This window comes from Fukomys damarensis, unplaced genomic scaffold (genome assembly GCF_012274545.1).
Source record: "Fukomys damarensis isolate Sample0158 unplaced genomic scaffold, DMR_v1.0_HiC HiC_scaffold_30, whole genome shotgun sequence".
Taxonomy (NCBI): domain Eukaryota; kingdom Metazoa; phylum Chordata; class Mammalia; order Rodentia; family Bathyergidae; genus Fukomys; species Fukomys damarensis.
Window position 1 is genome coordinate 43,230,436 of NW_022900942.1, and position 26,663 is coordinate 43,257,098.

Sequence of the window (26,663 nt, forward strand, 5' to 3'; positions counted from 1 at the left end):
GGAAAGAAATGGAAACCTTGAATGTCCAACAAAGGTAATAAAATGAATCAATGAAACACAATCAAACAGATATCCAGGAGATTAAAAAACTCTATAGAAAGCATTCAGGGCAGGATGAATGAATGTCAAGAAAGAATTTCAGATATAGAAGATAGGATTGTGGTCTGCGACCCCAAAAAGGGAGATCTCTTAGAAACAGTAAGGGACCATAGAAATCAATCCAACAACTCTTAGATGATGCAAAGAAGAATAATATAAGTCTGATAGGAATCAATGAAGTAGCAGTAGAAAGTACAAAAGACATAAAAAATATGTTCACAGGATTAATAACAGAAAACTTCCCAAACAAAGAAAAAATTATTTGATATACAGATAAGTGAGGCATATAGGACTCCAACTAGCCATGGTAAAAAAAAAAATCTATACCTAGACATATAATAATTAAGATCCCAGAAACCCAACTGAAGAACAAAACACTATAAGCAGTTAGAGAAAAGAAACAAATCACATGCAAAAGAAAGCCCATCAGAATCACAGCAGACTTTTGAACACAAACCCTCAAGTCAAAGAGAGTCTGGAGTGAGGTATTTCAAGTTCTAAAAGAAAACAACCTCCAGGGCTGGGGATTTAGCTCAGCTGTTTGGAGGCCTGCCTTGCAGGCACAAAGACCCGAGTTCAATCCCTGGTACCAAAAAAAAAAAAAAAAAAAAAAAAAAAAACCTCCAACCTAGGCTAATGTATCTTGAAAAACTATCTTTCAAAATTGATGGAGAAATAAGGTACTTCCACAATAAACAACACCTGCAAATTTTCATGAACACCAAACAGGCATTCCAGACATTTCTAAACAATATCCTGGAATAAGAAAATAAAAACCACAAATAATCCATAAGTACCAAAAGAGCAAATATACCAGGCAAGGCAATAAATTAAAGGAAGAGGGGAAATTTTTTTAAAAAATAAGGAAAAATAACATGATAATGAAAAGTCAATATATAACAGTTGTAACCATCAATGTTAATTGCCTCAACTCACTAATCAAAAGAAGCAGGCTGGGGCCAGGTATTTAGCTCAGTGGTGCTGCCACCTGACATGCAAGCAGAAGGACCTGAGTTTGATCCACAGTACAAAAAGAAAAAAGAAAAGAAATAGTTTGGCAGAATGGATTAAGAGACAAAATCCAATACTATATTGTATACAAAAAACCCACTTAATCCACAAAGAAATTTATAGACTGAGAATAAAAGGATGGCAAATATTTCTCCATGTGACAGGAGCCTGGAAGAAAGTGGGGGTAGCTAGCTTATTTACAGAAAGAATAGATTTCAAACCAAAACTAATTAAGAGAGACAAAGAAGGCCACTGCATCTTTATAAAGGGAACAATACAAGGGGAAGAAATGACAATCATAAATATATGTGCACCAAATACTAATGTCCCCAACAATATAAAACACAAATTAATGGATACGAAAAACAAAATAAGCACTAATACAATTGTAGTGGGGGACCTCAATACTCCGCTGACACAAATAGACAGATCATCTAGACAAAAAAAAAAAAAAAACAACAATGAAATAACAGAATTGAACCAAGTCTTAGTATAAACAGACTTAATATAGATCTACAGAGTGCTCCACGCCACAAAATCAGAATATACATTCTTTTCGACTGCACACAGGTCATTTTCCAAAATAGACCACATGCCAACTCAAAGAATATGTTTAAATAAATGCAAAGGAATCAAAGTCATCCTACATATATTATTAGACAACAGTGCAATTTAAATGGAGATCAGTAGCCTTAGAAACACAAGAACTTCACAAACACATGGAAATTAAATAACACCCTGCTGAACAACCATTGGGCCACAGAGGAAATTAAAGAAGAAATTAGATAGTTTCTACAATTAAATGATAATGCCAATAAAATATACAGGAATCTATGGGACACAATGAAAGCAGTTCTATAAGGGAAATTCATAACTGTAAATGCTCATACTAGTAAAACAGAGTGAGTGCAAATAAACAACCTAATGATTAGTCTTAAGCTCCTACAAAAAGAAGAGCAAAAAAAGAGCAAGACAAACCGAAAGCTCATACAAGGGAGGAAATTATAAAGATCAGAGCAGAAATTAGTGCAATGGAGACTAAGAGAATGATACAAAAAAAAATCAATGAATCAAAGAGTCCGTTTTTTTGAAAGAATAAGTAAAACTGATAAAGTCTTAGCCAACCTCATCAAAAAAAGTAATGAAAAATTGAAGTCACAACAGATCCACCAGAAATCCAGAGGATTAACAATACCTACTTCGAAAACCTATACTCTAATAAAATGGAAAATTCAAAAGAAATGACAGATTCCTAGATACATATGAATTTCCACAGTTGAATGAAGAAGATATAAAAAGTCTACACACCCCAATTACATTCAGTGAAATTGAAAATGTAATTGAAACATTACCAACATAGAAAAGCCCAGGCCCTGATGGCTTCACTCCTAAATTCTACAAAACATTTAAAGACGAACTATCACCACTACTATGTAGGCACTTCACTGAAATTGAAAGGGAAACAATACTTCCAAATTCATTTCTGGAAGCAAGTATTACTTTGATTCCAAAACCAGGGAAAGACCCAATCAAAAAAGAGAACTACAAGCTAATCTCCCTAATGACATAGATGTAAAAATCCTCAATAAGATACTGGAAAACAAATACAGAAGATCATTGAGAAGATCATACACTCTGACCAAGTTAGACTTATCCCAGGGATGCAAGGATGGTTCAACATATAAAATATAAAAATGTAATAAACTATCTTAACAGAATTCAGGACAAAAACCATATGATCATCTCAATAGAAAAAGCATTCAATAAAATCCAATACACATTCTTGTTAAAAAGACTACAGAAAATTGGAATACATATTTATGTCAACCTGATAAAAGCTATCTATGAAAAAACCAACAGCCCATATCATTCTAAATGGTCAAAAACTGAAGATCTTCACACTAAAATCAGGAACAATACAAGGATGTCCACCATCACCACTCCTGTTCAATATAGTTCTAGAAACATTAGCCACAGCAATTAGACAAGAGAAAGAAATAAAAGCAATAAAGTTAGGAAAGGAAGATGTTAAACTGTCACTATTTGCTGATATGATACTCTATATAGAAGACCAAAAACTCTGCCAAAAGGCTGCTATACTTAATTGACAGATTCAGTAGAGTAGCTGGATGCAAAGTCAACACCCCAAAATCAATACCCTTCTTGTACACAAATAACAGACTTACTGAGAGAGAAATTAGGGAAACAATTCCTTTCACAATATCATCCAAAAAATGAAATATCTAGGAATCATACTAAGGAGAAAAAAAGACCTCTACATTAAAAATTACAGTACCCTGAAAAGAGAGATAGAAGAGGATATAAGAAAATGTAAAGACATTCCTTGCTCCTGAGTAGGAAGAATCAACATAGCAAAAATGGCAATACTTTCAAATCTTCTATACAGATTCAATGCAATACCTTTTGAAATCCCAAAAGTATACTTTACATAATTTGAGAAAACAATCCAAAAATTCATTTGGACCCAGAGAGACCTAGAATAGCAAAAATCATTCCAGGCAACAGAGACCTGGCAGGGAGTATCATAATTCCCAGCTTGAAACTGTACTACAAAGCCACTGTGATAAAAACAGCATGGTAATAGCAAAGAAACAGACCTGAGGATCAATGGAATATATTAGAAGATGCAGAAACAGCACCACACAAACTCAGCTACCTCCTCTTTGACAAAGGAGCCAACCATCCATATTGGAGGAAAGATAGCCTGTTTAATAAATGGAGTTGGAAAAACTGGCTTTCAACTTGCCAAAGATTAAAACTAGATCCCTATCTTTCACCATGCACTAAACTAAAATTCAAGTGGATTAAAGATATAATTATCAAAACAGAAACATTAAATTTAACTGGAAAGTAACTAGACAGAATTCTCAAAGTCTTCAGCATAGGAGAAGACTTTATGAAAAAAATCATCAGAAGCATGACAACTTGAACAAAGAATAAACAACTGGGATCTCTTTTTATTAAACAGTTTTTGCAGTGCAAGAGAAATCACTAATAGAGCTAAGAAACAACCTACAATGTGGGAAAAGTTTTAACCAGCTATTCCTCAAACAAAGGGCTACTATGTTGAATATATAAAGATCTCAAAAAAATCTAATCCCCCAAATACAAAGACCCAATTCAAAAATAGGTATCTCAAATGAACAGACAAGGACCAGGGATTTATCTCAGTGGTTCTGCCACCTGCCTTGCAAGTGGAATGAACCGAGTTTTATCCCTGGAATAAAAAAAAAAAAAAAAAAAAAAAAAAAAAAAAAAAAGCATGAAATGAACAGACAAAGAAGTAAAAGTAGCAAATACATATATGAAAAAATGTTCAACATCGCGGGTTATTTGAAAGATGCAAATGAAAACAACACTGAGATTCCACCTCACCCCAGAGAGAATGGCCGCTATCAAGAAATCAACCAATAACAAATGGTGGAGGGGCTGCGGGGAAAGAGGAACCCTGATCCACTGCTAGTGGGAGTGTAGACTGGGGCAACCACTGTGGAAATCATTATGGAGATACATCAAAACAATATGATTAGCAGTTCCATTTGACCCAGCTATCCTTCTGCTGGGTGTCTTTCCAAAAGAATTAAAAGAATCATACCCTAGTGATATATGTGCACCCATGTTTATAGTGGCACAGTTCATAATAGCTAAAACTTGGAAACCATCCAAATGTCCATCATCTGGAGACTGTATAAAGAAGATGTGCTTCTTCTATAAAATGGAGTACTACTCAGCTGCAAAGAATGATAAACTAGAAAATCTTATAGCTAAATGGGTGCACATTGAAGCTATACTCTTAAGGAACAAATAGGACACACTTAAGTAAATACCAAATAGTTTCTCTGGTGTTAAAAAATAAGCGTAAATAAGGTTCAAACGGTAAAATTGGGATTGTGAAATAGGAAGAAAATGGCTAAAGGGGAAGTGGGAAGAGGAGGGGAAAGGAAATAAGGGAAAATAAAAAAAACAGATACAAAGTCTTTGTAAATAGAAAAGGGTAAAGGGGGTGAAGGGAGGGCAGGTGCATGGGGAAAAAACAAGAATCAAGATACATCATGCAAAGATACAAGATCCCAATGATAAATGTAACTGTATTGTTTGATTTAAATATAACAATAAATGTAAAGGAAAAAAATAAATTTGTCCTATTAATTTTAGAATTCTTCAACAGCATTTGTCTGTGATAATATGGCTCAGATTTTTGCCATCAGTGGTTTTCTGCATTATTTCTTCCTTTTTCAATTATTAATTGGAATTCTATCATAAAAGAGTTATATTTTATTCTTATTTTAAAATTTGTACTATTCTTATGAATTAATATTAATACATATTACTTTACAATCATATTTATTTATTCTATAATGTGGGATAAAATTCAATGGTATCTTCTTTGTTTTTAAGATTCTTTTACATGTACTTTTTTTTTCTTATTCTCTCTTTTGCTAAAGGTTTCTTTGAAAATAGGCATATAACAAATTTATATAATTTCCAATGTAATGGGATAAAAAATAAATTTCAGTGACAAATTTGCTGCATTATAAAAGCTAACACTTTCATACCTTTGACATAGAAACTAGATACATAACCTTAGGTAAATCAATGTCAACTTTACATACAATGATGACAAGTACAGAAATCTAAGATGGAACAAAAGTAAGGTAACTATTTGTGAATGGAGTAAAAGTGCTTATATCTCTGCTTGCAAGCTAAGAATAGGTTGTTGTCAATGAACACAGGTAAGATCCTCTGAACAGAAATGCTCAAATATTTCTTCAGTGTTTACAGATATCTGTAGATTTCCTGCGTGCAGAGAAATCAATAAAAAAAGAAATGTTTTTCTAAGATGATTCCAATAGAATTCCAGCTCCAATATATTCTTCTAGTAAAGATTCTCTTTAGAAGGGAAAGTTGTATTTTTCTCTTAGAATGTCTGTGGTGGTGACTAAGGTATTTGAATAGAAACCATCTTAATTATAAATAGTTTTATAATGTTATAGGTGGAGGTAAAATGTAATATTTGATAATTCCTCCATGATTTACTTCAAAAAGTTGAATGAAATAAAACATTCTATGGAGTGGAAGATATCATCTAACTAGAAGCCCTGCTTATATTTTCTTCCTTGGTTTTGCACAACAAACAAGCCTGGCAATTTTCCAGCTTTGCATTTGCTACATTTTTCCAGTTATGTATGATTTCTTCTTCTTGGGCCAATATTATTAGCAATCTAAGATAGTGTACATTAAGGCCTTCCTGTGCTTGTTTTGGATAAAAGAAGGTTTTACAAATCAAGATTCACCCTTACACAATATGCATGCACACACACACACACACACACACACACACGTACACCATTATTACATACATGCACATGCAACCCAGTGCATTTTAAATATAGAGATAAGTATATACAACAGAAGAAACAGTGCTATTCTCTTACTACAACTTGATAAAATGAACGAAATGATGACAGTAAAACTAAATAATTCACAAACATCAATATGTGCCCCCTTCTTTCTCACATTTTATAACTTCTGCTGAGCTGGATAGAATCCATGGCTCATATCCAGAACTAGTGATTCAGCTTTTCATTAATTCTTCTTGTGCTTGATAGATTGCACATGTATTCTATAGCCTGTTATGACGTGAAATTAGGCATTATTAACATAGATAGAACATGCTTTGTCTATAAAACCATTTCTTTACATGAATTAAAAAAAAAAACATTCCAAACAAAAATGTGATTTTGGGGCTGGGGATTAGCTCAGTGGTGCCAACACCTGCCTTGCAAGTGTAAGGACCTGAGTTCGATCCCCAGCATAAAAAAAAAAGAAAAATGATTGTGATTCTGTGGTTGTGGGTGTGGGTGTGTGTCTGTGTATTAGATTTTTGTTTTGTTTCTTGGCTCATCTAAGCTGACTATTGTCCTCTCTCCTCAGTTTAGAAAAGCCTTAGTTTTGAAAGAGGCCCATTACTTTTATGACAACATGATAATGGCTTATAGAACAAGTCCTACAAAACAACTCATATTTAAGAAAGCACAGCTGTGTCCCTTCTTAGATTTAGTTCCATGAAGACCATAAAAGACACATTCCCCTTTTCCAGATATAAATCTACATCAATAGAAATATATGAGATGTTTTTAAACAATAGTTACACTGTAAATAGACACTTATGTTCCTGCAGCTAGTAAGTTGCCAGCAGATATTTGGTGTGTAAGCTTTTGATTATGATAAAGAAGTTGTCAGGAAGATATGATGAGTAAGATTTAAGGGAGAAATGAGCTCCATGGAAAGGAACTGATAGAAACAGAAGTATGAGACAAGATGAGAAACCTTATGTGGTCTCTGCTCCATCAGTACATTGACAGAGACAAAGGAAAGAGTAAGGTAGGCATATCTAGAAAGAATATTTTCTGCAGAGATTTCAGGAATATTTTAACTAAGTCTACATTTCAGTATTCTTTTACACACATCTTTTACTTCACTTGTGTGAAGCAACTGGGAAATAATGCAGTTTAAATAGATTAAGGTGTTTCAGAAAGTTTGTTTGGAAATTAATCTACAAATAACAACAACACATTCATTTCCCCTGCGGGTTATGTCTGTGCTGTGGTTTCATATGAGAGCAGTATCTCCAAATCAGGGATTTATGCTGGGTTGTGAATTTTGGTAAACGTCTCCACCTTCCTTACCAAGTCGATAAAATTATAAGGTTATTAATTCATGTACCTTTCTACCCTTATAAAGCTCTGCATCCAAGCTCATTGTCCAAACACATAAAATGTCTTAAATTTTCCATGTTACACACTGCAGCAGGAATTTAAACAGCCCGTGAGAAGGTTTGCGGGAGAGGAGGCATACGTTTATGGCTTTACTGATTTAGTTGAAACTAGAGACACCAAAGGCTTTGAAATGTTATAAACTTTCCTGAAAGGGAAAGCATTAAGCACTCTGTCCTTCTTCCTCTCTCATGATATACATAAAAAGTAATTCACAGGGTTTAATCACGATCCTCTCAGGAACTTGAGAACCATAAAGCATTTTGTTTTTCCTGCAACAAAATAACATTATATTTTCCTCCTTCCAGCAAAATCAAGCTCCCCAATACCTACCTGTATCAAGCAACTTAAGAAATGTAATGTAACCTCACTGCTTTTCAATATTTCTTAAAGAGTCTAATAGGGTTGATGTAGCTTCATGAAGTAAGTATTTTAAAGTCATTTTTTGCGCATGAGAAGATAAGTGTACCACCAAAGATTAATATGAAAATTTCCAGTTGCCCACTTCATCCAAAAAGATCTGCAAATTTCTTCAGCTGTAGTACAAACTGCACCGCATCTATCCAGGACAAAGTCACTGTTCTGTAGTGTTCAGCTCTTTTCTTGCCTTAGAATACCTTGGTTGTGTCCAGAGTTGGAAAGAAAAGACTATTAGATGCAAAATAAAATCTTTGGAGGATACATTTGAGTCTTTAAATCTTTAGCACCTCATGAAAATGAACATCATCCTCAAATCTCTCTATTTAAGTTAGATACTCTTTCAAGGAAGATATTAAAATGTTATATTTTTCTCTTCCTGTTGTTTAAGAATAAATGGTATAAAGTAAAATGAGCACAGCTCTGCCTTTTAGGCTTCTGTACAACATAGTTTTACCTGCTATAGCTTCTTTGTGACAAACTTGATTCTTGACCAAAAGTAAAAATAGGTTGCAAATGTGTGTGTGTGTGTGTGTGTGTGTGTGTGTCCATCCTCTCATTTCACACAAAGATGCCACTAGATAAAGAAGAGATAACTGGTATCTAGGAGAAAATATTTCAGAAGACAAGAGGGATGCACACAATTTTAATGAGTGTTAAGATAGGGTAGGAAAGAATTGCTTCTTTGTGCTGCGTAAGAACAGTAGAAATGGCACAATGCTTCAGAACCGAGGTCCGTTCAGAGAAGGTCTGTATATCTGGGAAATCCTGATATATTTTCTGTGAAATCACTCTTTCATACTGCGGACAGTTTGCAGACACCTGATTCATAATTTTGAAATTGTACTTACAGTCTTATATAAATGTATTCACTTATGTAACTATTTTGCAGCCACTTCTATGTTTACTACATTTATGCCATCTAAATGGACATTTCTAATTGCAGCACACATAGTACTTGAGAAATTCTTCCTATTATGAGTGCTAAAACATTTTTCCCCTATCAAATTTCAAGAAGGCTACATGCCTAATGATCCAGAGGCTGATTTAGAAGTCATCAATGTCCATAAGCTAGCAGAACTTGTCTTCACAATTCTAGCTATGAGAGGTACTTTATCCTAAATAAAAGGCAAGTGGATATTTTACTTGAAGTATGCTATGTCTTAAAAACAAAGTGTCTCCCAAAGACTCATGTATTACAAGTGAGATCCCCAATATACCAATGTTCGGATATTGAGCCTAGAGAGGGAATTGAATCATGAGGTCACTGACTTTATCAATGAAATAATCCATTGATTAGCTCATAGCTGAATGGATCTATTAGAAGATGGGGCCCAGTTGGAGGGGTAGGTTACAGGGGTTATGACATCGAAGATTTTCCTGTCCCCAGTACACCCTCTCCCTCTCGCTAGCTTTCTTGCTCTCTCTGCTTTGTGGATCTCATGAGATAAACAACTTTCTTCTGCATTTGATTTCTGCTTGGAACCAGCCAACAATTGTCTAAAACCATGAGCCAAGATAAACCCTTTCTCCTTTAAGTTGTATATGTTAGGTTTCTTGCTCCAGAAACAAAAATGTCACTATAAAGATGTGAATTATGATGTCATCTTCATCTTTACCAATGCCTTCATCAAAATCTGGTTAAAATGGACAGGTCCCTTTATACATGCCTATAGCATATGTACATTGACGACACTTCATGTACTCATTGTCCTTAAAACTAGGGACTCCTGGAAAAAATACATTTTGTCTTCTTTAAAGGAACTTATCCAGTAGTGAAGAAAATATTAATTATATATGACTATTATCACTAGTAATGTACATAGAGTGGCACATAATTACCAGTCTGCAATTCTCAGCATTATCCTTGGCACCAGTGAAAGCATTATAAAAGTGGTCATAGGTGTGTGTGTATGTGTGTGTTTGTATGTGTGTAATCTTAATTTTATTCCCTTGTATTTCTTCCATATGAGAGAGTGAGTTCAAAATTGTTTCCCACAGCACGCATTTGAAAACCTCAAGCCTAGGGCATACATAATTGAGGCTTAGACTGATAATGCTGCTCAAACTAGGTAGACACAACTTTAAATTTTTTAAAAAATTTCTAATTGAAAGACAACAAGCCTGCTATACTTCTGTAATTTTAATTCCTTAAAGAAAATTTAGGGAATTTCATATTTGCATTGCTAATAGTCTATCCTAGAAGTTTTGACATTGTTTGTAATGTTTCTCTCCCTTGCCAATACAGGCAATCCTTTGCGAGGAGGCTAATCTTTTAATGTTAATTCAGTCTCTTTCTCAGAAGAATTTTTAAATTACATGCATTTGAGACTGTTCCTATTTGTTTAATTACAAAGCATATCCTTTGGTGGGTGTGGTAATAAACTTTTTGGAAGCCACTGGAGGCAAGCATCTGCTTATTTTTAATGTTTGCCTCTCTTCTACCCTCCCGGGAGAAAGAACAGCCTTCCAGAGCAAAACTGGAAGTTTCTGTCAATCAAGATGTCAGAAGAGCTTTCTGTAGCCAGAGGCGTACTGCTCCTCTCCCTTTGCCAGCTGGTCAATGTCAACCCCTTGACTTGCTGCAAGGACTTGAAAGTTCAAGAGTTCACTTTAGTTACCACTTCCTCTCCCAATAAGGACAAAGAAATGTGCACAATGTATGATAATGGTCAAACTAGTAAGAATTAAAGTAAATGGTGTAATATAAAAAGGGATACCAACAAGAGTAATAATTCTGCAATTTGTTATACAAAGTCCATTTTTTCCATTTTCAGAGCAAAGTTGCCCAGTGGGTTTATTGGTTCACTTATTATTAGGTACATATCACACTTTTGTTTTACATTTTCACAGTTTATTTTAAAAAAGACATCATTCATGAATAAAACATATTGGCTCCAGGCTGACATACACCGAGTTGGTCAGAGAGATTATAACATTCCTTATTTTAAAATAATAACCACACATACATAATAGAAATAGCATTTAGTCAAATAGAATAGAAGTATACAAGGTAGATCCCTTTGCATGACCCCTTCTCTTCTTCATCTGCTTTCCAGATAGAACTTTCCTGAGTGTAGCTTCTATTTCTTTCCCCTAGATCATTTGTGTGTGTGGGGGTTACCTGGGATCGAACTTAGACCTTGAGCTTGTGAGGCAGGTGCAGTGCCACTAAGCTAAATCCCTGGCCCTCCCATAGATCTTAATGAATAACTCCACTATGGTCAGTGTTTGATACGTGTGGCTTCTCCCAACACAGTCTTTGTCACATTGGATAATTGTACCTCTGTGGTGCAATTTATACATTACTATGAGTGAAGACTTGTACATAGATGGGCATATTTAATTTTCATTCATTCAATTACTCTACACATTTGAATCTTCATAACTAAGCAAAATCAAGAATCAGTTGGAACCCTATAAGTACTATCTCTATGTACCTACTTGTGAGCAATAATTTCCTCCTCACTCAGTTGACATCTACTATGTGTTTGTCCTATTCTAGACAACAATGGAGATTTCATGTAGAGGAACTCTTAGATATTATCTAGGGTTCTGCAGCTATGCAAAGAGCAATGTTGGAACATAGGAAAATTTGCCAGGTAATTTGTGCATTTTGTGTATCTGAAGCAGGATTTAGGATGCCCTGATGGTATCAGTAGAGAGCAGTCACCACCATGATGATGACCTTTATAGGGGCATAAATGAGTCTGTTGCAGAAAAGATATGATGCATGTTCAGGATAGTCACAGTGAGGCTGAAGTTGGCCTTTTTCCATGCTGTCCAAATGAATTACTCATGAGTTTTATTCAGAGAGTTTCTCTATTTCAGCAATGAAAATAAAACACGCTTTCAAAAGAATAAATAGCAGTAAAATTTAATCAAATTTCTCCACTATTCTGTGAATTTGACTTACCTATTTCTATAGCATGGCAGAAACAAGTGACAGATCATGTAACAGAACATGCCTAGGCCTACAGATAATTGCTTTTCAAACTGATAATTTTTCTCAGTGTAATTCTTGATGTATCCTTGATTCTGTAAGAATTTAACTTTTGTGCATAGGTAAGTATTACACATTAAATTCATTTTAATAGTATAGAAAACCAAACAAAATAGTGAACTCATTCAGATTTAAAGTTCAGACACCTCAGCACAGAGTTTGTAGATAGTTTGTCATTTCATGTCATCACATTGACTTCTTAAAGTAAGTAGATTTTTAGTTTTTTATTAGTGGTTTTCTACATTTGAACATGACTTTTGTTCTTGTTGTTGTTTGGAAATAAGATAATGTGAAAAACCTTTGGTAAACTGGTAAATTAGAAGACTCTTTGGCATAGTAGACTATATTACCAGCAAGAGGTACTGAACAGATAGCCATGGTTTCTTGAAGTTACTAAAATTACTGCCTTGCTCTGTAGTTATTAAGCTCACAAGGCCCTTACTGTAATTTAATTTAATGTTCCTGGAGTAATAGAATTTTCTTTTACTTGAATTAATTTTTATTTTGAAAAGAAAGAGATCCGTTGACCATCCAATGAAGGAGCGATAAACTCAATCATTTTAATCAAGATTTATTACTGGTTTCATGCAGTATTTAACCAAAATGAGATCTCTCCGTCTTTATATCTATCTGTCTATCTATTACTTCGTCACATACCTGACAGAAAAATCTAATCACTACAAGAGTAATTGCTCATTTTAGGGTCTTGCTCACAAGTCCAAAGTAGTCAATCAGAGAAGGAAAGTCTACAAGATAAAGTTGGTTTGGGTGACCTGTTTAGACTTTGCTTTAGAGTGAAAAAAGAAATGCACAATGCTCTATCACTCTAGCTAATACCAATTCAGTGGTAGACCCACCATATGTAAATGAGGCTATCTTGAGAAGCAAACTTTATGATAAAGAAGATGCTTTACTAGAATTTTTAATTTTTAAAAGGCTTCATTTATCTGAAAATCTATAAAGTCCTTTCTTTTTAACATTAAAAAAATGAAGTTAGAAACTAACTATATGCACTTATAAAAGTCCCAAACACTTGCAACTAAGTAGAATGGATCTAAATGGTCTTACTACAGGGCCTGGATTAGCCCTGTGGTGCTGCCACCTGCCACGCAAGCACAAGGTCCTGAGTTCAATTCCTGGTACCCCCACCAAATTAATGTAAATAAAAATCACAGTATAAAATAAAAAATATTTAAAGAAATGATAATAAAATAGAATATATGAAAAATTATAGTATGTAGATAAATATTCTTAATGACATTTTATATTCTGATTATTCTTATTAAAAACAATTATAAACATAAATTACCAGTGTTTGCACCTTTCAATTCAATTAAAAGCCAAAATAAATAGATATTTGTAAATAAACAAAAATAAAATATAAAATAAAATAAGTCAAACAATCGATATATGAAATGTCTAACACCTAGAAAGACTGATAAATTGAAATGACAGGAGTCACTATCAATTTTGCAGTTACTTAAGGAAGTAAATTGTAATTCTGAATAAAGTTTTGCCAACATTTGAAAATTTAGATTACAAATATACTCCTCACTCAGCACTACTTACCAAATGTGACAACAGATGGAAGTGAAAGTCTAAATAGTCCTTTCTCCATTAAATAAATCAATTTAATCATTAAAATATTCTGACAAATAGTCTTCTATGACCATGGGGTTTAATTTCTAAATTCTATTAAATACTTAAATAAGGCATGACTTAAAGACTTTTTTCAGATAATACGGAAGGTGGAGAAAGTCCCAGTTCCTTTTTTAAGGCCAGAATAATACCAAAATGCATGAGAAAGAAATTTTGCATCATTATAACTTACAAATTTAAAAACAAAGTTTAAAAAAATCTGTTAGCTATTTATATATAGGGTATATGAGCAATTGGATTTCACCAAAGAATTCAAGAATTGTTTAAAATTGAGAAAATCTATCAATACAATTTGATTTCTCAACAAAATAAAAGCAACTAATTAGAATTATACAAAATGATTGATAATAAAATGTCTCAATAAAGTAAGAATAAAAGCAAAATACCTCAATTAGACAAATGACAGTACCAAAAAAATCTGCAGTATGCAATATATATGTTGTTTTTTTCAGTACTGAGGACTGAAGTTAGGACCTTGTGCTTTCTAGGAAGTAATGTGCCATTGAGCTACATCAGTATGCTGGCCCAGTACATATTATCTACTGGCCTGGTATATAATAATTTTAAAAAATATTAAGTACTCTCTTTAAAGAGATTTTCCTATAAATACTTTCTTTAATGTAACATCTCTCATCCCATAAAGAGGTGAAATCTATATTCCCTCCCATTTTATCTGGTGGGTATACAACTGCTTTGAGCAACATAGTAAAGCAAAAGGTACAGTAATTTATTTCCAGGGCTAAATCATAAAGGCTTGCTGACCTGTTTAAACAGAATCTGTGCTTTAGTAACCCTGTGGGCAGAGGTAAGAAATCTAACTCTCTGAATCTCTCATGTCATCAGGTGCTCAGAGCACAGGAAGAGGTCTTGTCAACAAAACCATCCAAAATTCAGTTTGACGATCAACATTAAATATCAGGCACTTGAATGAAACTACATCAAGACAATTTCAGCAATCACTCAAATTTTCTCAGACGTGAGCTTTCCTGAAAATGCCCTTAAGATTTGTAGGAAATGAACAGACCATATCATTTATACTTTAGTTCATTTTCCAACCAAGAAAATATATGATTGTCCTATTATATTTTGGAGTAGATTACAGTGCAAAATAATAAGTAAAACACCTCTTCTTCCCTATAACTAGATACAAAATAGTTGTCATATCTTGTAACATCTATTTTGTGTTATGCCAAAGACTTTAAGAAATGTAATAAGGAAAGACAACAAAGTAAAAGGCATGCTTAGAAAAAGAAGAAATAAAACCTTATTTTTAGAGTAGATGATTGACTACATAAAAAATTCTAAAGTATCTGCAGGGCAATTATTTCAGAACAAATAAGTGAATTCAGCAAGGTCACAATACCATAGGCCAACATCCAAAATTCAATATTGTTTATGTGTACCAGGAATAGACAATTTAAAAATGAAATAAAAATAGTATTATGTACAAGAACATAAAAAATGAAATAGGGATAAATTTGTGAAGCATGGGCAAATATGTACACTAAATCTTATAAAACATTGTTCTAGTTACTGAGGTCTGTTTTTAAAATTTTTATTGAGTTTATTGGTACAATCTAGGTATACAATACAATTACATTCATTACTGGGATCCTGTACCTTCACATGATAGGTCTTGATTCTCATTTTTTCCCCTTGTCCCTGCCCTCCCTTCGCCCCCTCCTCCCTTCCCCGTTTACAAACACTTTACTTTTCCATTTTTTCATTTTCTCATATTTTTTTCCTCTCCCTTATTGCCTTTCCCCTACCATCCCTACTTTCCCTACACATTTATCCCTTTACTCCCTATTCCACATTATTAATTATCTCATTAGGATCTTGTATACTATTATAGTTTTTCACACCAGAGAAACTATTTGGTATTTCAGTTAAAGAGATCTCTATATGAACATTAAAAATAGGGAATCCTAAAATAAAACTAAAAAAAAGGAAAGTAAAAGAGAAAGGGCAATGATGTAAAATTAAAATAATCCTTAATTCTGAAGATTAAAATGGTCCTTGAACATATTTAAGTTGCTTCTTGCTTTTGTACTCTTATATTATTCGCTTTTTTCATTATTTAGAGAATACTTTATTAGTTTCTGTAAGCAAACCCACTTAGATATGACCTTACATATTTAATACAGTGCATTAGCCCTTTAGAAATGGAAAAAAATTAACATTTCTAGACCAATACGGCTGTTAATTTCTGTACAATGCCAACTCAACACAGTAAATTGGTATAACTTTTTCAAAAGTCAATAGCACAGTTAAAGTTTCCAAAAATTTAAATTTTATATATATAGATATATATCTATCTACCTATATATAAAGACCAATAATAGCAGTATGTTATGCATCAATAGCAGCAACAGCTTTTCCAGGTTCTGCAGTCATCTGAACAAAATTATAGACATTCAGCACACTCCATTAAAAAAACAAAACCAAACAAACAAACAAAAAACAAAGAGAAGAATAATACCGAGAGAACAGCAAAGTTCTGTTGCTGTTGTGGTACCTGGCACAATTTCTTTTTTTATTAGCATCTTAATCATCATCTGGAGAGAGAACATTCTAGAGTAACATCATTAAAAATAACTCTAATAAAGCACGGTCGCTACTACGTATAATAAAGCAGGTACAAGATATTTTACATTCACAGAGGTATGATACAGTACTGTCCTACATCTATAATACTAGAATCAGTTTTGGTTTGAAATTTACTTTGTCTGCAAATAAGATTGCTACCCTTGCCTTTTTTCTGGGCTCCTGTCACATGGAGAATTATTTTTCCATCCTTTCACTTTCAGTCTGTGGGCTTCTATTTGAACTAGGTGTGTTTCTTGTATACAACATTTTGTTGGATTTTGCTTCTTAATCCATCCTGCCAGTCTATTTCTCTTGATTGGTGAGTTGAGGCAATTGACATTGATGGTTATTACTGATATGTACTGACTTATTATTGTCCTGTTATGGCCTTTTGTTGACTCTTTTTACTTTTTCACCTTCTCCTTTTAGTTTCTTGCCTTGCCTATTTGATTTGCTCTGTTGGGCCTCATGGTGTTGTTACCTTCATTGCCTTTTTCTAGGATCTTGTTTAGAATTGCTTGTAGTGCTGATTTGGTATTTCTGTAGTTTCTCAGGTGTTCAGTGTCTTGGAAGTATCTTATTTCCAAATCCATTTTTTTTTATTGAGTTTATTGGTACATTTAGGGATACAGTACAGTTACATTCATTGTTGGGATCATGTACCTTTACATGGCAAGTCTTGATTCTCATTTTTTTCCCCTTACCTCTGCCCTCCCTTCACCCCCTCCTCCCCTCCCCATCTACAAACACTTTATTTTCATCTTTTCATTCTCTCACATTTTTTTCTTTTCCCTTTTTGTTCTTCCCCTACGTATCACACCTTCCCTACACCTTTAGCTCCTTTCCTCCCACATTTCTAAATCAGTAATCTTATTAGAATCTTATGCATTGTTGCAGAATATTCACACCAGGGAAACTATTCGGTATTTACACATGTGGGACTTATTTATTTCACTTAGGAGTATATCTTCAATATGTATCCATTTTCCTATATGTGATTCTATTCTCTCGCTCTTTATGGCTGAGTAATATTCCATTTTATAGAAAAACCACAACTTCTTTATCCAGTTTCCAACGGATGGGCAAATAGGTTGTTTCCAAGATTTAGCTATTACAAACTGTGCCGCTATAAACATGGGTGCACATACTTCTCTGTGATATGATTCTTTTAGTTCTCTTGGAAAGATACCCAACAGAGGGATGGCTGGGTCAAATGGAACCTCCAGTCCAAGCTCTTTGAGGTATCTCCATATTGATTTCCATAGTGGTTGCACTAGTCTGCACTCCCACCAACAATGGAGGAGGGTTCCTTTCTCCCCACAACCCCGCCAACATTTGTTATTGTGTGATTTCTTGATAGCAGCCATTCTTTGTGGGGTGAGGTGGAATCTCAGTGTTGTTTTCATCTGCATCTCTCGAATGACCAGTGATGTGGAACATTTTTTCATATATTTTCTTGCTGCTTTCACTTCTTTGTATGAGAAATGTCTGTTCATTTCGGATGCCCATTTTTGGATCGGGTCTTTATATTTGGGGGGACTGATTGTTTTGAGTTCTTTATATATCCTTGATAATAGTCCTTTGTCTGAGGTACAGCTGGTAAAAATTTTTTCCCACATTGTAGATTGTCTCTTAGTTCTGCTAATGGTTTCTTTTGAAGTACAGAAGCTTTTTAGTAAGATGAGATCCCAGTTGTTGATTCTTTCTGCTAGTTCCCGTGCTACTGAGGATTTGTTCATAAAGTCTTTTCCTATACCAATGTCTTCCAGAGTTCTGCCTAACTTACTTTCCAGCAAGTTTAATGTTTCTGTTTTAATATTTAGATCTTTAATCCATTTGGATTTTAATTTAGTGCATGGCGAAAGATAAGGGTCTAATTTTAATCTGTGACAGGTTGATATCCAGTTTTTCCAACACCATTTATTAAAGAGGCTATCTTTCCTCCACTGAGGATGGTGAGCTCCTTTGTCGAAGATGAGGTAGCTGAGTACATCTGCATTTGTTTTTGTGTCTTCCAGTCTGTTCCATTGATCCTCAGGCCTATTTCTTTGCCAGTACTATGCTGTTTTTATCACAGTGGCTTTGTAGTATAGTTTCAAATTGGGAATTGTTATACCTGGTGCCATGTGACTGTTGCCTATAATGGCTTTTGCTATTCTAGGTCTCTTGTGGTTCCAAATGAATTTTGGATTCTTTTTTCTAGTTCTGTGAAATATAGTGTTGGAATTTCAATTGGCATTGCATTGAATGTATATAGCAGTTTTGGTAGTATGGCCATTTTCACTATGTTGATTCTTCCTACCCAGGAACAGGGGATATCTTTCCATTTTTTTATATCCCAATCCATTTTGAGAGAGAGTTTTGCAGGATACATCAGTCTAGGTTGGAGGTTGTTCTCTTTTAGTACTTGAAATACCTCACTCCAGGCTCTCCTTGCCGTAAGGGTTTGTGTTGAAAAGTCCGCTGTGATTCTGATGGGCTTTCCTTTGCATGTGATTTGCTTCTTTTCTCTTACTGCTTATAGTATTTTGTTCTTCTGTTTGGTTTCTGGGATCTTGATTATTATATGTCTAAGTGTAGATTTTTATTTTTATTATTGTGGCTAGTTGGGGTCTTATATGCCTCACTTATCTGAATATCAAATTCTTCCCCTCCGTTTGGGAAGTTCTCTGTCATTAATTCTGTGAACAGCTTTTTTAAGTCATTTGTATTTTCTCCTGCTACTTCATGGATTCTTATAAGTCTTATGTTATTGTTTCTTGCATCATCTAGGAGCTGCTGGATCGATTTCTCATGATCCCCTACTGTTTTTAAGAGACCTCTCTTTTCACAATCACTGACTGCAATCTTATCTTCAATATCTGAGAGTCTATCTTAGCATTTTTTTAATTCTGTTGTGTACACTTTCAATGGAGTGTTTAATCTCCTGGATATCTGTTTGAATCTGTTGTATGGATTCCATTTCTTTCCTATGTTGGGCGTTTATTGCTTCCATTTCTTTCTTATGCTGGGCCTTCTGGGTTCTATCATGGTGCTGGGCTCATCAATTTTTTTTGTCAGTTTCTGTTCTAGAGTTTCGAATCACGACTTTTATTTTGCTTACCATCTCTATGGTTATCTGGGAAATTATTTCTGTTTTGAATTTTTCTAGAGCCTGATTGATCTGTTTTGTTACTTCCTGTGCTTTGAGTTCAGGGTGTCCTGGTGGTTCACTATCAGCCTTTTCATCCTCATTTGTCCTACTGTTTGCCATTGGTGAGCTGGAAGCCTGTCTTTGTGTCTTGCTTAAATGTTTTCTCATTTTTGTTTTTGTTGTCTGGCTGTCCTTGGTTTAATCTCTGGGTTATCTCTCAAATATTCCTGATATAGTTGCGCCTTAGCTTCTGAGTCTCTAATGACCCACAGACATTCTCATCTCTTTAACATCAGAGAAAACAGCTTATCAAATCAACCACAATCCTTTATCCTAACCAGCAACACAATATGGTCAAGCACAACTTGGAAACTGACCACCTGTGGTAGTCACTAGTCTATCACCCTTAAACCATTTGAATTAAATTGAAATCAAGAAGCAGTCCAAAACATGTCTGCAGTGAACAAACTTTTCAATATGGTATATTTACCATTTAGGATGGGAGCTCAGACAGAGTTAGGACTCAAGACCCCTAATCTTAGTTAGCTGATGGCCGAACCCCATGACTCAGACTGACCTCAGGCTGCAAGGCCCAGATTGAGTTCCCCAACCTTCTGAACAGTTGAACTCCACACCATTCTACTACAGGTTTCCCATGTCCTTTCTTTAAAGATATTCAACTTTGGGAACTCAGAAAAATACCCTCTATGATCACCTCTGCCTCTACAGAGTGGGTCCAAAGACTGGCTCAATCAGGAGGTCTGAGAGTGCACAGGGGGAGGGGGTGGTGGAGTGTGTGTGTAGGGGAGTTGTGGGGGTTCAGGGGTGCCCACACAGCTACCTTCCTGTTGCTGGAGTGATGGTGGCTCCTGGTGGGGGAAGGAGTGGCTATCCTTCCCACGGTGGATCAGGGCCCAGGCAGCCCTCCTAGTGCTGGAGAGATCAGGTCTGTTTTAATTTTAAAGTGATGCTTTATATTGTTAACAATTGCAGAATTGGAGCTGAGCTCATAGGCTTTTTTTTTTCTTTTTTTCACTGAAGTGGTAATATGGGTTAACAATTCAGAATTAAGTTGAGTTTGGTCTTACAAAAAGATCAATGTTCATGTGGTCATATTTCTCAAATTGAAGAAGCAATTGATAAATAATGGAAAGTGAGAAGAGAAGAGTGAACTTTGTGTGAAGGAAAAGCTTAAAAACTAGACATAGGTCAGAAGAAAATAGAAGTCAGAATGAAGAGTATTTTACAGTGGTGAAAAGTAGAACAATTTGATCATCAAAAGAAATAATATGACAATGAAATATGATCTATAGAATAAAACAGAAACTTATGAAGCTATATAAATATGAATGTATGCATTAATGAATGAATGATGGAATGTGGAAGAAGGAAAATCTTCATACAGTAGAATGTCCAATAGGTCAAAAGTAATGATAGAAAATCCTCAGTGGTTGCTAAAATTAGTGAGTGAACACTGGATTAGATATAGGGTATTTATAAAGTCTCAAGGCAACTCCACAAAAATCACTTACTTATTACAAGTGAGAAAACTCATAACTACACTGTGGAAAAACCAAAAATATGTAGCCATAACAAAATCATGAAGTAATATGAATAATACGGTGCTTCCTGATATAACTTCAGGGAAAAGAAATGTAAAATGCATAGATGATCTATACTCTGGGTGAAACAACTGATGCACCCATATTGTGGGTTCCTCTTTACAGTAATTGACCATTCTCAAGAATCAAGATTAGGAAAGAATGGGAAATACTAATGTTAAAGGTAAAGAAGGTATGACAACTAAATCTCAGATGTGTTCTTGCAGCAAAGAACAGTTGTAGAAAACATTATTGAGACCATTGAAAGTATAATAAACAAACTGTGAGTTTGATAATATTGTAATTAATACTGAATTTTCTGATTCTGATGATTATATATTGTAAATATAAGATTCATTATATAGATTTACTCTCAAATTATTTTAAAACTATACATACATACATACATTCACATGCAGGTGGAAAGAATGGTAGAACTGCAAAAAAAAAAAGGAAACGACCAGTTATTTTGGAAGGGGTGTGTAAGAAATCTGTTTTACTCTTGCAAGATTTCTCTGTTTGGAATAATATGAAAATAAAAAATCACACACACAATAAAACCTTATCCTAAAGTTATTGCTCCCTTATTGGATTGAAGTACACACATTACAAATACAGATTCTGAAAGCAAATATCACAACATCATATTGGTTGATTTTCTTTTTTAAGAGGAGTAGATATAGCTTTCAAAGGTTGTGATTGACAAATCCTGGAAATGAATTTCTTGTTCTCCAGAGGCCAATTCCAGCCAGCCCTGCACCACCTCTGTTAATCTGTTGCAACTCTGGCCCTACTTGCCACTGAAAATGAGAAGTTAGTTTTGCCTTTGGGGCCTATTCCATCCTTAGATCCTCTGTATAGACTGACAACTTGCGGGTATGTGAATGTGTTCCATGATCTATATACCTGTCTTCTGGGAAGAGGGTTGAAACTCTGATATGTTTCACAAGCCTCCCAGAAACAGGTCAGGGAAGGTAATGATTCTTTTGCACTATTCATTTAGGTTGAGACTGAAGCAGAGTATGAATGCTTAGGAGGAAAATTGCCATGTTTCAACTGCTTTGGTCATGATTTAACTCAAACAAATTCAAGGAGTACCAGCTTTAGGCCAAGCAGAATGGGGAATAATAAGTGAACTTGAATATTTTGTCCCAGATTTTAATTGCAAAGATGATAGTTGGAAAAAGAACAGAAAGCATATGACAAAAAACAGTAATAAATAAGCTATATACATGAACACATAATATAGATTTGAAATTTCTAGATGTGAGGGGCTAAGTAAAGGATTCTTATATTTTATTCATATTATTAAAATAACTAAACATTGGAATAAAGAACTGTTTATTACAGGTAGAAATGAATACTGTCTCAGTATAGTAGAAACATAGCAATTTCATTTTTCAGCTATTCCATTTTACTATTTTATTGAATCCTGTAAAAGTATCATCCAGTTTATGATTTCTTAGAATTATTAACAAATTTGTCACTCTTTTCACAATTATCACACTGAAAAATGAGACTCAAAGAGATTGAATTATCCAGCTAAAGTTACATATGTCGTTGAGTTTTCTTTTAAGTAACTACATCTGAACTTGGACTCATGGATGATTAGGAAAATGTCATTTTTCAAAACATAGTAGTATAAGTTAAATATATTAGAACATGAAACTAACTACCTAAAATTTAGATCACAAGATCTAGCACTTTTTTGATAACTGACACAATTTTCTAGAAACATAAATGTTTAAAAAGCATAAAATAAATTGCATGTTTTTGATATTTTCATTAAAAATGAAGAATTTTTTAAAAATTATTTAAATTCCAAACCTCTTGGATGATGAAATAGCTATTAAAGGAAGCAACACAAAACACTCAAAGAAACAGGAGTCAAAAGGCAAAAATCAAAATGAATACAGAGCTGGGGATTCAGCTCATTGGTGTCATTGCCTGCTTCACCAAGCACAAAGTCCTGAGTTTGATCATCAGTACCAAAAAACAAACAAACAGACAAGCAAACGTAAACTCAGTGAGAGAAAGAAAAATAAAACAAACAATAACCCCATATTAAACATAAAGGTAAATCAAAATTAGGCTTTTTGAAACAATCAATTAAAAATAAATGAGCTTGCTAATTTAGAGAATGAAACAATATAAAAGGCAATTCATAACAAAGAAAAGTAGAGAAGAAATAGGTGATACATAGTATTCAAACAAATATATGACTATCTTCAATGATATCATTAAAATGGAGAATTTTCATAACATAAAGTTATTTTACTAATCTGAATTTCATTTATTTTCACATTTTAATATTGGATTTGGGATCCATTTTCTTTTTTTTTTCTCTCTCTCTCTTTGCATTTATTGGTACATTTTAGATATACAATACAGCTACATTCATCATTGGGATGTTCTCCCTTTACATGACAGGTCTTGGTTCTCATTTTTTCCCCTTGTCCCTGCCCTCCCTTCACCCCCCTCCTTCCCTCCCCATTTACAAACACTTTATTTCCATTTTTTCATTTTCCCATATTTTCCCCCTTATTACCTTTTCCCTACCCTTCCCACTTTCCCTACACCTTTAGCCCTTTTCTTCCTATTTCATATTGTCAATTATATCATTAGGATCTTATGTACCATTATAGTTTTTCACACCTAAGAAACTATTCAGTATTTTCACATGTATGACTTATTTATTTCACTTAGGAGTATATCCTCAATATGTATGGGATCCATTTTCTAATCAATTTTCTTTCATTTTGTGCTTGCCTAATAGAAATTTTAAGAGTTGCCTTTTAGTATGTGTGCTGCTGAAATGAGAACAAGAGCTGCCTTTTATATGAACAAACTTATCTATTTCTAGAGGTATGATTGAGAAAATGTAATCTGTAATCTTATCACTTAAATGAATGTATGAAAAACTTTAAGGAAAAATTTTGTGTCTTGATTGTTCTCTTATGACTTCCTGCTGTCATCTCTTGGATGATGAAATAACAGCTAGAAAAATAATTACCAGAATATTCTTTTCAAAAATAAAACAATTATAGAGCCATCAGGAAATAATATTCAATTTTCATTCCAAGAGTACAATAACATATGGTTAAAGAAAGAACACAGATGTTTCAAGGTTAAATTTAGGTGACTAAAGAGAGACAGATATGACCATAAGAGTAACAAAATCAATGCATCTACACCTAAATAATTATAAAATCTCTTACACTAAAATCCTGAGAAATAAAAAAAAAAGTGACAAAGATTAATTGGCAATGACTTTTTATTATCTTAGGTGACAGATAAAATGTCTTTTGTCTTAATGCTAATTTAGGGTCAATAAAATCTGAGAAGTAAAACATCTTAATAATGTAATAATTATGGGAGGGATAATGGGAAATTAGTCAAGGTAATTCCCACAGTAAAGGTCTATGATTTGATTATTTGAAAGGTCCATACTTTCAAATTATGAATGCTTTACATATACTATATAATTTTTATGTGATTCAAACTTTTCCAGAGCTTAGAAATAATAAATCTTTCCAACATTTTTCTTTCAACTGAAGCAGCAGTTAGCTAATTGTTTGGATAAGGTAACAGCAAATATTGCTAAAGCAGAAGTTAAAAAGAACCCTGCAAGTTAGATACAAAAATCCTAAATAAAATATTGTCAAATAAATTAATCACACTAGATTACATACCATTATGAAAGAGGCTTTAATCTCAATAAGCAAAAGGGAATTCTGTAAGCATAATTTATCATTTTAATGTGCCCAAGACAAAAATATATATTATTTTAAGAGGTTCCAGGCAAATTCACATATATTAAAAATATATAATAATAATGTAATGTCTGCCCAAACCATTACACTTAATGAAGAACTATTACAGTCCTTATTAAAAATAAGAAAATGTATACTTGCAACTCTTTTCTATAACATTTTTAAAGAAATATTCAGTCAAATTACATCACAAAAGCATACACAGGTAGTAAAGAGTATCCAAATTATTTGTAGGTCACCTGTTGTTATACCTCAAAATCCCAAGAGAGTAACAGTCTTCCTTTATACAAATAAAGATATACGCTTTTTATTTAAAAAATAAATACATCTCTGTATTGTTAGAAAATCTGTAAAAAATGTCTCGTCATAAGTGAAGTAAAAAATACAAGCTTAGATGATAGTTATGCCTTGATTTTGTTTATACAACATCAAAAGTGTAAAGCAGTTCTAGCTCCATCATTTTCTCTTAACTTTTCCAACTTCTACAAGATAAACTAAGCCATTCTTTTGTATACATAATAAAAAAAAACTAACCTGAAATTGTGATGACTTTGATTATGAAAAGTGTTTTTATTTTGAAAACAATACTTGTTAAGATAATTGCCACACTGCTTTTAGGAATAGTGATAAGAGGTCTTAAATTCTAGATTTGTGGATGTTTGTATTTGATTATAGAACATGAGAGAATTGATATCAAAGTAATAGAAATATAAGCTTTTGATGAAACTATGAGCTTCATGTTAAGAATTTTCATAGACAGAATGACCCTGAGAAGAAACAAATTACCCTAATTGCTGGCCTGAGAATTGAAATATGCTGGCCTGAAAATATGAAAATTTCATGGAGAAGAGACACTGTAAATGTAACTATGATTCTAAACCAATCTCACACGGGCTTGAAAAGTGTAATCTAGCTAGAGGTAGGAAAGGTAAGACAGAAGTGGAGATCAGAAAAATTAAAAAATGAGCACAACTTCAAATACTTTGAAGGTTTTAAGTTTGAATTAACTCATGATCTAAGTAAAGTGGATATCTGGGAAGAACGCACTACAGGGCTCATTCGAGTTACCAGAATTCGCTTCCATGTGGTGATGGTGGTGTGACTTGTGTCCTTTCCCTCTCTCACTGGTAGTTGTCAACCATGGCTTATTCTCACTAGAGACGATCCACTTTACCTAGCTCAATTTAAAAGAGGAGAGGTTTAATTTTCCTCAGGGGTCAGAAAACTCAGTGTATAGGTGGCAGACTCCAAGGCAGAAAATTTAGGGAATAAGTTCATGGAAGAGCAAAGCTGCTGGGTTCTTGACAGTTGGGAAGCCGAGTAGAGGAATGGAATCAGAGAGGGAGAGTTGAGAGACTATGTGTACAGCTCCCTGGCCATGTCTCCACGACCCATGCAGCCATGCCCAAAAGCAGGCTCTGTTCATCTGCTGGGCATTTCTTAATCCAATGAGGTGGATATATCAGGATAAATGGCACACCCTATTCCTTTTCAACTTTACTTCAATACACATCTCCTTAAACCGTACTTAATCTTCAAATAATAATAGCAAGTTCATGATTCTGACTAACAATACAACTG